General features: G+C 43.3%; 1 protein-coding gene across 5 annotated transcripts in view; it reads right to left on the reverse strand.

Moving 5' to 3' along the window:
- LOC112236979 (FERM, ARHGEF and pleckstrin domain-containing protein 1) overlaps positions 1 to 3,819 on the reverse strand; it is an 81,811-nt gene extending 77,992 nt beyond the window's left edge. Inside the window, exon 1 of one of the 5 annotated variants that reach the window (XM_024405621.2) lies at positions 3,545 to 3,819. The gene's annotated coding sequence lies outside the window, so the exon portion shown is untranslated. The remainder of the gene's footprint in view (positions 1 to 3,544) is intronic. The other 4 variants (XM_024405616.2, XM_024405599.2, XM_024405607.2 and 1 more) reach the window with 4 other exon arrangements.
- Positions 3,820 to 13,295: the final 9,476 nt, after the last annotated feature.

Consider the following 13,295-nt stretch of genomic DNA (forward strand, 5'->3'; position numbering starts at 1 on the left):
GTTATAGCACGCGCACACAAACACGCACCTTGGGTTACATGGTTATAGCACGCGCACACAAACACGCACCTTGGGTTACATGGTTATAGCACACACACACAAACACGCACTTTGCCCGCCTTTGCCTGTCGGTGGGGCAATAATGCAGTTTATGTCACGTCTGTCAACCGTTCAACTATTCATTGTACAACTTGAGCATTAGGGAGTGGGACCCCCCCGCCCCCTATCCCGGAGGGGAAAAAAGAGGAGAGGAGGTGGGTAGGTTACATAAAAGGAGATGAAGTCCCAGGGGAGTGAGTTCACAGCTTGTGTCAGAGTAGCAACGTAATTGCAAATGAGGTATTTGCACTCTAAGCTAATGGGTGATAATTGTAGCCTTTGGGAGAAGCAATTAGTCCCTCTCTCTGTCAATGTGTTGCTTGATTTCAAAGTGCAAAGTCACTCGACAAAGCAATAACAGGGATAGTCCCTAAAATCAAAAAGTAGAAACAATTGACTCTTTGTAAATTATTTTCAAACTATTTGATTGGACAAATGACCTGTGGTGTTCCAGTATATAGGCAGATTGAGTGAGTGAACTACAAAACAGTAGAGATAGTAAGGAGCAGCCGAGCGAGAGAATGTCCCAAATGCTAATAAGGACATAACATCTGGGCTGTGTGGATCTCCTCATTATGTATGACAGCATGGTTTCCATGGAGATCACTAATGCATGGCATATTAAATCACATGCAACATGCAGATAGTGTAATTAGGCATAGGTGGACATGTGTGAATGAGCAGTGCCTAAATCAGTTCCTTTCAATGAATGACTAGCTCTAGGTGATGGGAATGTGTTTTGACCAGTTGCAGGATCATTTGGTCTGGGTTGAGGCACCAGGAGCAGGTCAATCCACCCCCATCTCTCAAGCCAACCCCAGAGGCCCTGCTTAATTCTCTGTTTATCACACATTCCAGCATGCTGATGTCATGTTGAGAGCTCACCAAATGGGTTATTGGAGCGTGGTGGTGGGGGCAGCTCTCATTCAGACAGTACAGTGGTGGCTCGCTGACTCTTGAAGAAGTGCACACGCAATGTTCAAAGTTCGGATTCGAATTAAGCTGAGGATTGCATATCAAAGACATTTGAATTTGGCCGAGCCATCAAGAGCGGGGAAAATTGAGGCTAAAACTGTTGATCTGTTCAACAACCGTATCTGTTTATTTCTAGCAGCCTCTTAGTCCCCCATAGAGCTGATCAAATAAACGGTTTGTTTACAGTGTGGAGGCAGTGCACCATTACACACAATGAATATTTAACACATCATCATCATCATCATCATCATGGTTGGAGGTTGCTGAACACCCTGCCACACCACACAACAGACCTTGTTTAGAGCAAATGCTTTAATCAGCTGCACCTGTCCATAATATACACTGCCATGGCCTGGCTGAGGGTGGAGTGCTGTTAGAATGTTCCAGCAAAGGGGTCACACGCGTGGGAGGGAAGACACCATTCACTTGGGGAGATGAAAGCCGTTGCCACTGCTGTCACAAGGGGCATAGCGATACTCATGCAGTCCAAGCACGGCTGTGTTAACGTCTCCTTCATGGTTTCTCTTGAAGGGGACAACATCCCCTTCAAGAGAAACCATGAAGGAGACGTTAACTCCCTTATTGTTTTACAAGCTACCACACTATGTCAAATGTGCATTGGGATTTTAATATGGGACTGAAAACCCTTGGATCAGAAGTAACCCATAAATACTGTAACTAAACACTCCAAACAACAAGAGTGAGACCCAGGGCTATGTGAGAGCAGACAATGATTATTTCAACTGATGCTTACCCTTCCCTGCCCCCAAGCTCATGAATCAACGGCCAGTCTGCCATGTGTCGCCCTACAGTATGTGGCCCTCTGAATAAGAATGTAGTCTTTGACGAGTGTGACTCAGTCACAGCTCTGTTACTACTATGTTGTTACTGTGGAAGACAACCAGGCTGGGACATATTACTGGTATGCCAACCCAGCCCAGGATACTATTGCGTACAATGCCAGGGGAACATATTCATACCCCCAGCGTTCACAGGGCGATTTACCAAAGCTGGAACTTGTTGGCTTGAAATTCCCCACAACCATGTAAGATAGTGCTGTGGCTGCTGGCAGGCAGTTTGGGCTTTAACAGAGGCTCCTCTGTCTGTATGCAGCAGAAGCACACAGAGTCCTTCAGAGCAGTCCAACACATGCAGGCACCATTTCTGCAACTGTACAGCTGGATTTGATTACAGCCAGCAGAATGGGCTTGAGGATGGGGTAGTTCAGCCAACTGTCTACCTGAGACGTGCCGAAAACCAACTCCTATTTCCACTGGACAGCAACTTGCTTCAGCTCCACAGACATGTATACCTGGGTGTGGCTCGCATATTTTAACCTATGCATTCAACTGTATGCAGAACTTCAATTTTAAATGTATATACCATTATAAATTACGTGTCAAAGGGGGTTTGTATGATTGAATGATATGATTTCAAGAAACATACCCATATTTCTGAAATTATGTTGGAGCCCAGATCTGGGCAATTAAACCAAAACCCCTCTACAGCTGTGGTTCCTACAAGAGGATCAATCAAATAACAGAACATCAGTTTGCCTTTTCTGTTTGACAATCCACAATCCAGATTATTAATGAGTGTACTTTATGGGGGAGGAGCGATTGCTTGACAGTTCAGTGAGTCATACGATGTAATCTTTCTGGAAAAATTACACAAAAAAATCTAGTCTTGACGCAGGCATATTTGGATTATCAAATTGAACCAATTTGGAAACGTACAGGAAATGTTTGCACACCCAATACAAAACAAATTGACAAGTTTTTAAAAAATATTTCATTGTTGCCTATTAAGAATGCAAGACGGTAACTGGATTAGTTATTGAAAAGTCCTCATGACATTTTGCGCACATAGCTACGATAATGCAGTCTTGAGGAGTACAGTAATCCTTAAAACGTTATTGTTAGGCTACCACGCGTGGTGTGACACAAATACATAACCTCGACTCAACTGACCAGCCACTAACTACCCTCAAGGGTAACAAACTAACAATGGAAAACGTACTCTCACTGACGACGTTTCTATTTAAATTGCAAACGAGGCACGGCTATGTAACTGCCGTATATCCAACACCTTTATGCCAACAATATTGTATACAGGCTATGGTCTACGGTCATGAGATGATATCCCATTCAATGTTGGTGTTGTTACGTCTGATTTAGTGGATGACTATTGCCGTTTTTTTTTTAACCACCGCTCTTGGTTGTGAGAACGACTGGGCAAAAACACGGTTAGCTCTTCCACCAATGTACTACTTGATTTTAATAACAAAGTGCTCTATCGGCGACAATTAGCCTATATGGTGAAACATACTGTTATTCTTTAAAACGGGCTACACGGTTACAAAAATCCAAGACAACTGGGGATAGGCTACTTCTACGATTTCTCTAATCTGCTGAAACAAGTTGCACACTGCCGTTTTGCACATAGGGAAATGAATGGTATAAAATCTTACCCTGTTTTAAAAATGTGGATAATCCACGTGTATAATTCCCAATTTACAAAATATTTTACATCCACTTCCAGACGCAGTTCAGGCTGCTTGCGTGGAGCCAAATGGAGTTCAGATGCTGGTTGTACCGCCGAGAAGCTTCTTCATGGTCGCCATGTCGGACGACTGTGTGCGGTGAGAGACAGGATTACATTGAAACGAGCGGCAGATCCTCTCTTGGCTTGTTACTCCAACAATAAATGAGGCACAGTGCCTCCAGCTATTGTGCAAGGAATTGCACCTACTTGCAAGGCAATCCTTGCCAAAGACATGCTACAACCACATAGCTCCATCTAGCTGTAAAATATGGGGCATACATTAGGCTACAGCCCTAACAAGTCATAACCCATAGCTCTAACCTTAACCCGAGCTCTTTTTCTTCTTCAACGATATCAGGGCGGGCAGGAAAAAAACGTTTAAAGTGCATGCTGCCACCTACTGTGCTGGAATGTACGATCAATCATGATCTATCCAATTCTGTACTACCATGAAAATACAATTCAAAACCAAATAAATCCATACTAATTTCTACCACACCCTCCCCCCAACCCCATTAAACTATCATGCTATATCCACCTTTTAGGATTGTTCAGCATGTCAACCAATATTACAACAGTAACATCTGTTACCCCCAATATGTATTGTGCAGTCTCCACAATAACCTTCAACCTGGCATCTCTGTTTTCCACAACTCAAGTTTCATTGATAACCTTACCAATAAATGCTATGAAGTCAACTTTATGGGGTGGCAGGTAGCCTAGTGGTTAGAGCGTTGAACAAGGCAGTCAACTCACTGTTCCTAGGCCGTCATTGAAAATAAGAATGTGTTCTTAACTGACTTGCCTAGTTAAATAAAGGTAAACTAAAGTTCATTATCAAAGTGTCCTTTGACACCGCACATTCATGAGTGCAGCTCCAATCCAAAGTCAAAATGTAGAATCGTCTTTCTATTTAGCAACGAAGCCTCCTTCACTCACACCGCCAAACTTACCCTCGTAAAACGGACTATCCTACCGATCCTCCACTTCGGCGATGTCATCTACAAAATAGCTTCCAACACTCTACTCAGCAATCTGGATGCAGTCTATCACAGTGCCATCCGTTTTGTTACCAAATCACCTTATACCACCCACCACTGCGACCTGTATGCTCTAGTCCGCTGGCCCTCGCTACATATTCGTCGCCAGACCCACTGGCTCCAGGTCATCTATAAGTCTATGCTAGGTAAAGCTCTGCCTTATCTCAGCTCACTGGTCATGATAACAACACCCACCCATAGCACACGTTCCAGCAGGTATATCTCACTTATCATCCCCAAAGCCAACACCTCATTTGGCCGCCTTTCCTTCCAGTTCTCTGCTGCCAGTGACTGGAACGAATTGCAAAAATCGCTGAAGTTGGAGACTTTTATTTCCCTCACCAACTTTAAACATCAACTATCTGAGCAGCTAACCGATTGCTGCAGCTGTACATAGTCCATCTGTAAATAGCCCAACCAATTTACCTACCTCATCCCCATACTGTTTTTATTTGATTTACTTTTCTGCTCTTTTGCACACCTGTATCTCTGCTAAATTGTAATTATTCGCTCCTATGGCCTATTTATTGCCTACCTCCTCTTGCCTTTTGCACACACTGTATATAGACTTCCTTTTTTTTCTACTGTGTCATTGACTTGTTTATTGTGTTATTGGCTTGTTTATTGTTTACTCCATGTGTAACTCTGTGTTGTTGTCTGTGTCACACTGCTTTGCTTTATCTTGGCCAGGTCGCAGTTGCAAATGAGAACTTGTTCTCAACTAGCCTACCTGGTTAAATAAAGGTGAAATAAATAAAATAACATTTTTAAAAAGTTCAAGATCTCTGAACAGCCCTCGAAACCATGCCAGGACCATCAGAAGCACCAGCCCTGACAGTAGGTCCACTTACTACAGGTACATCCATGTAAGCTCCATCAGTCTGCACTGTTCTACTAGTCTGTTTTGCAGCTTCTGCATATGATACATCATGACTAATTCCATATCTCTGAGCCTCTCTAGCTTCTCTCTGCACCGGGCATCCACCAAATGCTGCACTATGTCCTCCCCCACAATTACAACACTTAACCTTCACATAGCTTCCACATTCACTGTAAACATGTTCCCCTCCACACATCATTTCTTTCCTTTACACTGAACAGCTACATGTCCCATTCTTTGGTATTTAAAAACCCTGAAAATGGGGATGGGACAAATTCTCTGACATTGAAACAAAGGAATCCTCTCTGTACTTTTACAGGCAAAACCTTCTCAAACCTCAGGAACACTGATAAGCTTTCACTCATTTGACCCTCTTTCCTACTGATCCTCCTTTTGGCCTCAATCACTCTGCCTCCCTTCACATTTTCTTTAATATCATCCATGGACATAGATATTGGGAGTAACACTAGCTCTAGTTATTATTCACTTATTTATGAACTTCAGTGTATTTCAGAGTTGAGTAGAATACAGAAGTGTTTACTGTCAGGTGGATTTCCAATAGGCCTAGCTGTGGGATTTATTGAATAAAAGCGCTGAGCACAGGACTGCTTGCCTGGCTACCCAGACTCCTTGCTCCGGCCAAACACAGCAATGATTGAGACAGGTGGGTCCAACCCAAAGTGCCACATGTCATGATGACACTCACCTCTAGATCAATGAGAGAAGATTTGAAATAGAAAAGATGACAGCGTACACATTGATGGATTACTTCATGGAGCAAAAAAATATACACCTATTTTAATAACCAAGCCTTTTCTAAATTCAAAACAAACCACCTGCAACTGGACATAGACATTTTAGAAGACACGCGTTTGGCCGAATCGAGAACAAAGATAGTATCGCCAAGTTAAGGTCGGTCGTAAATAATCTGTGCTAGGCCAAACAGTACCTATCCTGTAACGGGAGAATCACATTAGCCCGTTACAAATCTGTAGCTAGGCTCATCACATCCACCTAGCTGGTATGAAAATGTAAAAATGAGTGCATAATCATTAAATACATAGGCCTAGTAATCTAAATGATAATGGCTTTGCATGAAGTCACACATATTAGACCGATGTAGGCTACCTTATGAAAATGTTAATAATAAGTAGTATTCAAGCAAGTTTATTCATATGTAGGCCTTTTATATTATACACTGCTCAACACTAAAATAACACATCCTAGAACTGAATGAATGAAATATTGTTATTAAATACTTTTTTCTTTACATAGTTGAATGGGTGGGTGTTGTTATCATGACCAGTGAATGTGCTGACAACAAAAAATCACACTAAAATTATCAATGGAAATCAAATGTATCAACCCATGGAGGTCTGGATTTGGAGTCACACTCAAAATTAAAGTGGAAAACCAAACTACAGGCTGATCCAACTTAGATGTAATGTCCTTAAAACAAGTAAAAATGTGGCTCAGTAGTGTGTGTGGCCACCACGTGCCTGTATGACCTCCCTACAACGCCTGGGCATGCTCCTGATGAGGTGGCGGATGGTCTCCTGAGGGATCTCCTCCCAGACCTGGACTAAGGCATCCGCCAACTCCTGGACAGTCTGTGGTGCAACGTGGCGTTGGTGGATGGAGCGAGACATGATGTCCCAGATGTGCTCAATTGGATTCAGGTCTAGGGAACAGGCGGGCCAGTCCATAGCATCAATGCCTTCCTCTTGCAGGAACTGCTGACACACTCCAGCCACATGAGGTCTAGCATTGTCTTGCATTAGGAGGAACCCAGGGCCAACCGCACCAGCATATGGTCTCACAAGGGGTCTGAGGATGTCATCTCGGTACCTAATGGCAGTCAGGCTACCTCTGGGGAGCACATGGAGGGCTGTGCGGCCCCCCAAAGAAATGCCACCCCACACCATGACTGACCCACCGCCAAACCGGTCATGCTGGAGGATGTTGCAGGCAGCAGAACGTTCTCCTAGGCGTCTCCAGACTGTCACATGTGCTCAGTGTGAACCTGCTTTCATCTGTGAAGAGCACAGGGCGCCAGTGACGAATTTGCCAATCTTGGTGTTCTCTGGCAAATGAAAAACGTCCTGCACGGTGTTGGGCTGTAAGCACAACCCCCACCTGTGGACGTCGGGCCCTCATACCACCCTCATGGAGTCTGTTTCTGACCGTTTGAGCAGACACATGCACATTTGTGGCCTGCTGGAGGTAATTTTGCAGGGCTCTGGCAGTGCTCCTCCTGCTCCTCCTTGCACAAAGGTGGAGGTAGCGGTCCTGCTGCTGGGTTGTTGCCCTCCTACGGCCTCCTCCACATCTCCTGATGTATCTCCTGATGGCCTGTCTCCTGGTAGCGCCTCCATGCTCTGGACACTACGCTGACAGACACAGCAAACCTTCTTGCCACAGCTCGCATTGATGTGCCATCCTGGATGAGCTGCACTACCTGAGCCACTTGTGTGGGTTGTAGTCTCCGTCTCATGCTACCACTAGAGTGAAAGCACCGCCAGCATTCAAAAGTGACCAAAACATCAGCCAGGAAGCATAGGAACTGAGAAGTGGTCTGTGGTCCCCACCTGCAGAACCACTCCTTTATAGGGGGTGTATTGCTAATTGCCTATAATTTCCACCTGTTGTCTATTCCATTTGCACAACAGCATGTGAAATTTATTGTCAATCAGTGTTGCTTCCTAAGTTTACAGTTTGATTTCACAGAAGTGTGATTGACTTGGAGTTACATTGTGTTGTTTAAGTGTTCCCTTTATTTTTTTGAGCAGTATATATATATATATATATACATATATATATATATATATATATAGCCTACACTGATGTTGAACAATGGTAACTTAGTCTAGCAACACTTGCTGGCATGGTTTCTTCACTGTTTTCAGTTGTCATGTTCTTCATGTACGCCCACAAGAACTGTTTAGTTGGTAAGGCTGTCCACTACATAACTACATGTACTTACATAGTGGTGATTAAACTGTAAGTACCATATGAATTACCATGTAAATACAGAGCTATTAGCGTTGTGCTGTTACTGTAAAATGGGACCAAATCCTACTCTGTTCTCCCTGCACACACATCCATTGATAGTAAAACGTAATGTCTCATCATGGATGCACTTCATCAGGGTGAGAAATAAGAATATTTAGGGATGGCGATGGACTGAACATAGGACTATATTTCCTTACTAGGCCCAAAGTTGCACCTGTCACGTTAAACTTATCCAAAGAGGATGATATCCAACAGCGTTCCTTGGAGTAAATCTAAATGGTCTGAACTGGCTTCCTCTCCTAGTCCCTTCCCCTATCTGACGAGCCAGAATGGGTGAGATCAATATTCGGCTTAGGGGTATTTTGCACTCACCAGTCAAGTACTTTGACATTAATATGGTGGAGGAAGGAGATGAGGAGAGGAAGACAACTTATACTATTGAGATGTACCACTGCTTTGGAGTGCATTTCATGGAGGATCCACCGGAGGGAGCATTGCTGACTGGACCAGGGGCTACGCAACTGTTCTGCAGCCTGGAAGGAAAACTAGAATGAAGAGAAAGACAACTGTGATATGAAGAAGAACAGTACATTTTCACTATTATACCATGCCATCAAAATAGGCGAACCCCATTACCTCAACAATTAACTTATGCAGATAGACACAACTTCAATATCCCCTTTCCTCTGGTCTCAGCACCATCACTGTCCCACCTCTTCACACTTTTTTCATCAAGTATCAGATCTGTTGGCACAGCAATGTCTTACTTTTATTGTCAGTAAATGTTTTTAACGGGCATGTCCTAGTCAATCACAGTTGGCCCTTTTTCACTCGTTGCTCCACTTTGTGAGTAAACCCACATGCTGTTGTTGTGGCCTGGCCAGTGAATTAGTTCAGCCGTCACCATAGCAAAGAAGGGAGTTGTAATTCATATCATCAAGTTGTGTCTGTCAACTGCTGTTTTCATCATTAGAGAGCTTGCTGCCAAGGGTGAGGAGGCTGCTGAATGCGCCACTGTATCTGCATATGAATGGACTATTACAGAAATGCAACAACATCTTCCACTGGCCACTGCTATCTTTGGTTTTATATGACAGTAATGATGCACGATTATGCATTGCCTTGGTATAGCACTAGGTCTCAAAGGGATTTACATTGTGGAGGATAATAGAGACATCAAAAACGGCTTACTGTAGGTGCGTTGTGCATGTTATCTCACAGAGATATGTGTAAAAGGTAATCATCTTATTATAGAGACTTATTTTTAGATCTGTTAGCGGCATAGGGTTCATCGATGAAAGAACTGTCTCCTTCCTCTATGCAAGACATACAGTGCAGTACTCCATTTCCCCTGCATTCCTGGTTTCTTATTCAGGAGATCTCCGCTCTGCTTTCTGGAGAGTGGCCTGAGGCTTTGACTGGGAACGGTTCCTCTGTGCCGCCTACTCCTGCATGTAGCTGGGGCTGGGGAGAGGGATAAAATATATGGACGCCTTGCAGTCTCTGGGGTGGAAGGCTGGAGCTGAGCTTGTTTAATGCCTTTGCAGTTCGGCGTTCGCCCACCTTCTCCCTGAATCCATTGGCAGGAAGAGAAGTCTCATGCTCCTTGTGTTCTGTGGGATTGAGATGTGGAAATCACACTCTGTGCCTTGGCAGTGTCAGAACAGAACCTCTCTGGAGACATTTTCTTGGAACTAAGGCAAAGATGAACATTTCAGAGAGAGACCATAAAGAGAGTGAGAGCTATAGCGAGAGAAAGAAAGTGCAGGAGAGAAAGTGAGAGTCTGTTCTGCTGTGGACCAGGCATGTAATAATTTTATGCCTCAAGCAGTTTGAGCCAGGATCTTAGCTCATATAGTCACCTCCTCCGGTCTCCTGCTATCCCTGGCATGTGACAGGCAGACAGTCCAGTGAGAAGCTGTGCAGTCCAGTCCACTGCAAGATTGTAATGAGTTTCCCCTCTCCATTACGCCAGTCGTTCACTAAACCTACAGGGCATATCAGAGGCCCTCAGTGGCCCTCAGTGTTCAGATCTTCACAAGAGTGTTGGAACAGTCGAAGAGTGACTCAGATGGAGCAATCTTACACAGACTTGAATGTGTTATAATGAAAATATAAAGACATAGCACAACACTGTGTATGTCCTCTATAGTTATCTATTGTGTAAACATCTCACTCATTTGGCTTCTATTCTTCAGAACACAGAGATTACAATAAATCAGCCCGGTGGCGATGCATTCTGATAGGTTTGTCTTGTGATTAATTGATATTTAATGGAAACATATGGTCCCAGGTTTTGCATTTCAATGAGGTGGTGACAATCATTAATTTGTGCACCAGACAGCCAACAGCAGAACTAGAACTCGAAGTGATGCTCACAACAACAAGGGACTAACAAAGAGCTGGACACAGATTCCTGGTAAATACATCAGGTGAGGCAGTCTCCTAATAAGGGGGTAGCTGATAAGAAAAATGCCTTTCCTTGTAACATGTGTAGGCCATTCCACTGCACCTGCTGAAGTGAATGGGGTTTGCTAGTGGCTTCCTTATTAAGGGTGCGCTGATGTATCTGCAGACCCACAGGACGCTGCATTGTTTGTTCAGCTGCTACTGCGAGGAGAGGCTGCCTCACAATGGATGGGAGACCAAACAGGAAATCACACACTGCAGGGATCCGCTATTATAAATGTCCCAATTATGTCTAGAAATTGGATTTGCTGGTTATGTATGATGCAAAAGCAATATGCAAGTGCTTCCAGAGCATCAATAAAGTACATGTATTGTAGAAACTTTTTTCTGCCTATTAGTTTGTATTGTTGACTATGAAATAAAACCAAAATATTCATAACCCACTGAGTGACTGCGTTAGTGACTTAATCTTTCATCAAATTGCATGTAGAGTTATAGTGTAGTAGATTTGTTAACTTACATTGTTATACAGTTGTTTCATATGCAGATTCCACACATACAAACACACTACAGTTTACTATAGAATGCTATAGTACTTATCATAGAATTCTGTAGTAAATTACAGTAAACTGTAGTACAGTATACTGTAGAATCCTAAACTCCACACTGTAGTATCCCTCGATCATGTAGAGCTTATGATATACTTTTGAAGTATATTGTAGAATACTATTCAACATACTATCCCTTGATCATGAGTAGTAGGGGAGAACCAGGATGAAATTAACACTTTTTGTTTTTTCCTTAATTACTCACAGATCAGAGGAGCAAGAGAAACCATCTTTAATGAAAAATAACTTATACATGTCCTCTACCATTAGCAACTGTAATATAATTTTCAGGGTAAATGAGTTGAAATGAAACAGAACGAGAACAGAACTACTGTAACGTCACCTTTGTACCTGACGGTGGGGCGGGAGTAACACAGCCTTGGGGCGGGAGTAACACCGCCTTGGGACGGGAGTAACATAGCCTTGGGGCGGGAGTAACACAGCCTTGGGGCGGGAGTAACACAGCCTTGGGGCGGGAGGGGCGGGAGTAACACAGCCTTGGGGCGGGAGTAACACAGCCTTGGGGCGGGAGTAACACAGCCTTGGGGCGGGAGTAACACAGCCTTGGGGCGGGAGTAACACAGCCTTGGGGCGGGAGTAACACAGCCTTGGGGCGGGAGTAACACCGCCTTGGGGCGGGAGTAACAACTAGCGAGAAGTGCACAATATCTGTCTTATCTCCATGTGACCGGTTTGTAATGCTTGTTACTTTCAATAAACGTACTGTCAGAAATAATTTCACGCTTGTGTCGATTAGTGCTATTGGTTCGGAATTTATGAAAATAAACCATGTGCCAACATGGCAATATTGCGCAACCACAATATTTTGCCTTACAATATTAAAATCAGGCTATGGATCACATAATAGCTATATTAACCATACTTTTCTCATCTCACATTAAAGGGAATGTAGTAGGAGATATTTTTTTCACAATTTCCAATGACTATTCACACTTAGCCCTACCAATCAGGTAACATTTTTATTCTCTTCTCAAACGTCAAACTCATCCCGTTTATTACATTTCCATGGCTTGACACAAGGTAATAGACCCCCCCAAATCATAAAATATATACATTTTTAATCACTAACCTGTGGATAAAAGCTTATTTAAATGTTACCTTTATTTAACTAGGCAAGTCAGTTAAGAACAAATTCTTATTTTCAATGACTGCCTAGGAACAGTGGGTTAACTGCCTGTTCAGGGGCAGAGTGACAGATTTGTACCTTGTCAGCTCGGGGGTCTTGTAACCTTCCGGTTACTAGTCCAACACTCTAACCCCTAGGCTACCCTGCCGCCGAGAAGGTGATGCATCAAGCCAATTGATTAAGGCATAAATCCAATGTCATATATCATTTTCAAACATTCCTTCACTTGTTGATATTTTGCTAACATTATAAAAGCAATAGGAGAAAATAGCCTGTGTTTAAACTTTTTAAACTATTTCATTTTATTCCAGGTCATCAGTTAACACGGTGTTACTTTCATCCCACCCGTCTCTCTTGTAACTTCTCTCAGTTTTTATACTCGCATCGCTCAAAACCACTTTTTGTTGATAACTCATAAAATATGGTCAGGCTGGGCTGTTTTTTTTTTTGCAGGGAGCTCGTCCTCCCCATTATGCACATGCTGACGTCACTATGTCATTCTAGCTTCTGAGAAAATGGGCGTGTTACCTTCGTCACGTGTTACTTTCGTCCCGTTGTTTTTCAATTTTCACCTAAAATGA

The sequence above is a fragment of the Oncorhynchus tshawytscha genome, linkage group LG03 (assembly GCF_018296145.1).
Source record: "Oncorhynchus tshawytscha isolate Ot180627B linkage group LG03, Otsh_v2.0, whole genome shotgun sequence".
Lineage (NCBI taxonomy): Eukaryota > Metazoa > Chordata > Actinopteri > Salmoniformes > Salmonidae > Oncorhynchus > Oncorhynchus tshawytscha.